This window comes from Pyrus communis, chromosome 16, assembly GCF_041283825.1.
Source record: "Pyrus communis isolate YQ-2024b chromosome 16, ASM4128382v1, whole genome shotgun sequence".
NCBI classification, from domain to species: Eukaryota; Viridiplantae; Streptophyta; class Magnoliopsida; order Rosales; family Rosaceae; genus Pyrus; species Pyrus communis.
The window spans coordinates 25,035,240-25,039,464 of NC_142580.1; positions in this window are offsets into that span (position 1 = coordinate 25,035,240).

Consider the following 4,225-nt stretch of genomic DNA (forward strand, 5'->3'; position numbering starts at 1 on the left):
GCATTTAAAACCATGTTTTGAATGTAGTAACATGCCTTAGAGAATTTGCTCAAATCCTTACAAGATATGCACTCAATTTTCACTCAGATTTTCTAACTACACACCCTAATCTAGTTACATGTGAGAGGATTGATGTAAATATGAAAACGAACACTCACATATATGTATCTCAAAGGAAGCAATTTCTGGAGTTAATAAGCATGTTTAGGTATGATCTCATGAGTGGAATGCTCCTACTTAGATGCGAGAACCATTGACACCATATGCTCATACCAAGTTCAAACTCCACAAATTGAAACACATAACACTCAAGATTGAAGTCACGGGTTGTAATGGGGCTTGGGGTGTGTGGATAACAAAGAAGGGATATGGAAAACAAAGGTTCTTAAAGAAATAGTGAGCAAAGCACTTGAATCAACTTAGAATTCACTTTTGAATGAAAACTCAACTTTTGAACAACAAGGGGGAACAAGCTCTTTTTCCTTTCTTTCTTCTTTTCTTTTCTGTTTTTCTTTTTCACAATTTTTTTTTTCTTTTGAATCTCAAAACATACATATAAACTTAAGAACAAACTTTCCCTCCCCCACACTCATTTTCTTGCATAATGTAACTCAAAAGGAATTCATTTAAGTCATGCTCACTATCTTTTAAGAACAAGGGTGTGGATTGTCCTAAACTAGGCTAGGTGAGGATAATGTGGGTTAACAAAGAATAAAGGCTAAACAAAGCTCAACGGGGGTAAAACTTACAACATATACGAAATATGGGAAGTAAGGCTATTTGGCTATGGTGGCAACTACACAACTTTATCTTGATATATGTTATGCAATTCAATGTCATGCTTTGAATGAAACGGATATAAGTTCTAGCATTTAGTTCTATCATGATACAATTGCATTCTAAGTAGCAACCAAGCAAGGAATAATGAGATCATGCAACAACTTTAGAAAACAAAGAATCACAGATTATAACTCTCCAAAGAAGGTAATGGCTCGAGTCTCACAGGGTTGTAGCGTTTGTTTGAGTTCCTTCCTTCAAGCATGTCACAAAAACGAATTTTTCTTTTATGATTGCATGTGAAGTCATACATTATAACCATAACCAAGCATATACCAAGAGTAAATCAAACTTTTCTCTATGTTTATAACTCTTTTTAACCGTCATGCAATTACAAACCAAATCCTTATCATTGTGTTGGAAGGTACCCTAAGACACAAACACACAAAAACGACTCAAAACACTCTTTTTAGGCTTTTCAAAACATGTTTTTCAAATTTTTATGTGGTTTTCGGAGTTATAAAAACAAAACATACTAAAACACTCTAAAACAACTTAAAAACACCTTAAAACAGCAAAGAACAACATTTGAAGTTATGGGTGATAAAATCCCACGAATTTGCATGAAATATACTTAGTTACCCCCCCCCCCCCCCACACTTAAATCAAACATTGTCCTCAATGTTTTAAGCATAGATTCACACAAAACATAAGTAAACACACAAACAGCACTAAACATACTAAAAATGGCAGAATGTAACTAACAAAGAGAAGAGTTTAGGGACGCAAATCTGGTTATGGAGTGTAAATTTCATCTTCTCCTTGGTGATTGCATTGAGGCTTTGATCTTGGTGATTCCACAGGCTTAATCTTGAACTGGGCTGCAGGATTCTTTTGGTCTCCTCCACTCATTGATTTTCCACAGGCTACTCTTGAACTGGGCTGGAGGATTCTTTTGGTCTCCCCCGAAGGTCTGAGCTCACTCCTTTTATCTATTTCTTTGTTCAATCTCTCCAATTCGTATTGAAGAGGGTTAGAGGATAGCTCAGCATATGCAGTTGTTGCTTGTCTCCACATGCTTCAATGTATCATTTTCACTTGCCTTACTTACTCCCCTTTGCAGAAGTGGTCCCTTCTCTGGAAGTGTATCAACCGTTGAAGATGACTACTCGAGAGCAACGCTAGGTAAGCAATCAGGGAATAGATTCCAGGTAGTCGGTTCCAGATCGGAAGACTGACTCCAAGTGCCGGCTGATTGCTTCTTTCACTTTGCCATGCGAGTAAGAACAAGGGCAAAGAAAAAGACAGGGAAAGAGCATGATATGAGATACTTTTGCTTTTGACCTTGATGATATGAGATACCTTTGCTTTTGAAGAAGCGGTGAATAAATCAGCACATGTATTTGTTGTGCTTGTCTCTACATGCTTCGATCTACCGTTTCCTCCTGGCTCATCTGTACTCCAGGTATATGGTATCTTCTTTGGGGAAGAAGAAAAAATTGAGTATTTCGAGAGGCTTTGCTGGGAGTGCGCCCTCAGAGGTGAGGAAGAGTTGGGCATTTTCTTCAGGTCTGCCTTGCCATAAAAGATGAAGGTCGACATATATAGGGATTTCCCAATAGCAAGTGGTGGTACTGTTCTTTTACCATTGTCGACAAAAGTTTTTGATCCAGCAAATCAGGCTTTTTTAAAAAGAGTGATGACTCTTCGATTTCTGAACGAACGCCTCTTTGATTTCTGAGCTAGCGCCTCTTCGATTTCTGAACAACGCCTCTTCGATTTCTGAACGGCAAGTAGTAGTGCGGATGCGGCTCTGTCAGAGACAAAGTTTCACGCGTTTTCTGAAAAGCAGAGAAAGCGTCGCCGAACTTTACGCTTGTCGGCAAAAGTGTGTAGTTGCGATGTTGACCTCCACGTGATCTTTTGACAAAGTTGAACGCGTTTTCTGAAAAGCCGAGAAAGCGTCGCCGAACTTTACGCAGGAAATTCCGGCTTTTTGAATCGGTGGTCGTGTCGCCTTGGCTTTTTATAGAGGTATCGATCACCTCCAATATGCACACCTTGAAGATTGCCCATTTGTGAAAATCGTCTCCGGCCCTTTGAGATTTTGCTCCATCCACACTCCTCTTTTAACACCTTTGAAAAATGGCTAACCCATCTAACCTTTGCTTAAATTTGAGTCTCAGCAGTGATACGAGTGCGCCCCGTCAAGGTAATGTATGGCGCCCTTCTTTCTTATCTTCTAATGGTCCTCTTACAGGTGAAGACTCCGTGATGATGGATGCAACAACAGCTACGATAGTAGCTAGGAACCTCCTCACTCCTAAAGATAGTAGGCTGCTTTCAGGATGGTCCGATGAGTTGGCCGTTCAAGAGTCCCTCGCTCTTAGTGTTCAATGTGCGGGCTCTGTGTCCAACATGGGCCAACGCCTACTTGCTCGCTCCCGTCAGGTTGAATCATTGATGGCAGAGGTGGAAAGTCTTAAGCAAGAGATCAAGCAGCTTAAGTACGAGAATAGAAGTTTGCACGTGCTTGCAAATAACTATTCGACGGGCATGAAGAGGAAGCTTGATGAGCTGCAAGAATCTGAAGGTCGAATTCAAAGTGACCGTCAAAGGCTTGCGGCTTTATTCCAGAGGCACATTTTTCCTGGGTCATCTAGCGTTCCACCAAGTATCGTGGCCTCAAATGATCTATCTTCGATGCCTCCCGCTCCGATGCCTCTTGCTTCGATGCCTCCAGCTCTGATGCCTCCCGCTCCTAGAGTTGTGCCACGTGGGGGTTCACGTAAACAACCTTTGTGAAAGTTACATTCTTTTATTTTTTATTTTTTTTCTTTTTTTTTTTTTTTATTTTTTCTCGCACTTGTAACTTCTCGGAAATCAATGCTTTATTTTATTGGGTTGCCTCCCAAGTAGCGCTTTCTTTATCGTCTTGCAGCCGGACGATGGTATGCTCATTCCCCATTGGAGCCCACGGCATGAAATTGATCTTTGAATGGGAGGTGATACTTGAGATGATCCTTTAATGGTTTAAGTTCTAGAGTGGATGCCTGAATCATTAACAACATATTAGTATAAAAGAAAATTGAAATTCGGGAAGGCGGCTTACCTGTGTGCTCCGACATGAACTCAAGAATAAACACCCCTTCGAAAGTTGTAGGACCAGAAAATTCAGCTAGATTTGGTGTTTTGAGAGTTATGACTTGTCCCGTGTCATAAAATCCAACTTCTTTGGGAATTGTTGTCTCAAGTATATCCTCTTTAACGAATTCTTGATATTCCAGACTTTGCACCTTTGGAAGGGCTTCCAAGATGTCTTTTTCACTTTCTTCTTCCTTGGAATTCATGAACCTGCAAGGAATAGGGATATTAGGTGGAATGGGGTTAGAACTAATTAAATTTGGAACAACCTTACTTGAATTAGATGGCGTAGGAGCAATAGGTG